The sequence below is a fragment of the Coturnix japonica genome, unplaced genomic scaffold (genome assembly GCF_001577835.2).
Source record: "Coturnix japonica isolate 7356 unplaced genomic scaffold, Coturnix japonica 2.1 chrUnrandom571, whole genome shotgun sequence".
Taxonomy (NCBI): Eukaryota; Metazoa; Chordata; class Aves; order Galliformes; family Phasianidae; genus Coturnix; species Coturnix japonica.
Genome location: NW_015439946.1, coordinates 7417 through 8612, shown reverse-complemented (window position 1 = coordinate 8612; position 1196 = coordinate 7417). Strand labels below are relative to the sequence as shown.

Below are 1196 nucleotides of genomic sequence, written 5' to 3'. Positions count from 1 at the left end.
ATTAACATCCGACCCACATCAAACCCCATTACTATTATGGGGTCATTGACACCCCATTAACACCCCATTAACACCCCATTGTGACCACCCCCCATTATGACCCCTATTAACACCCCATTAATCCCCATTATACCCCATTAAACCCCATTAAACCCCATTAACACCCCATTGTGACACCCCCCATTATGACCTCCATTAACACCCCATTAATCCCCATTATACCCCATTAAACCCCATTAAACCCCATTAACACCCCATTGTGACACCCCCCATTATGACCCCCATTAACACCCCATTCACCCCATTAACCACATTATACCCCATTAACACCCCATTGTGACCCTATTAAACCCCATAAAACCCCATTAACCCTCATTAAACCCCATTATACCCCATTAAGACCCATTAACACCCACTAAACCTTATTAAACCCCATTAAAATCCCATTAACCCCATTGTGACCCTATTAAACCCGATTAAAATCCCATTAAAACCCCATTGTGACCCCATTAAACCTCATTAACACCCCATTGTGACCCTATTAAACCCTTTAAAACCCCATTAAAATCCCATTAAAACCCCATTAAAATCCCATTAAAATCCCATTAAAACCCCATTGTGACCCTATTAAACCCCATTAACACCCCATTGTGACCCCATTGAATGCCATTAACACCCATTAAACCCAATTAGCCGCCATTAAACCCCATTAAAACCCCATTAAACCCCATTAACACCTTATTGTGACCCTATAAAACCCCATTAAAACCCCATTGTGACCCCATTAAACCCCATTAAAACCCCATTGTGACCCCATTAACCCTCATTAAGCCACATTAAGACCCATTAACACCCCATTGTGACCCCATTAAACCCCATTAACCCTCATTAAACCCCATCAAGACCCCATTAACACCCCATTGTGACCCCATTAATGCCCCATTGTGCCCCCCTCCCCTATTTACCCCCATTAACACCCATTGTGACCCCATTTACACCCCATTAAACCCCATTAAAACTCCATTAAAACCCCATTAAACCTTATAAAACCCCATTAAACCCCATTAACACCCCATTGTGACCCTATTAAACCCCATTAAAACCCCATTGACACCCCATTGTGACCCCATTAAACCCCATTAACCCTCATTAAACCCCATCAAGACCCCATTAACACCCCATTGTGACCCCATTAA

The 1196-nt window shown here is 42.9% G+C and overlaps 1 protein-coding gene across 1 annotated transcript in view; it reads left to right on the top strand.

The window, feature by feature from the left end:
- Window positions 1-1196, top strand: part of SYVN1 (synoviolin 1) — a 46629-nt gene that overhangs the window by 42957 nt on the left and 2476 nt on the right. The window lies entirely within an intron of this gene.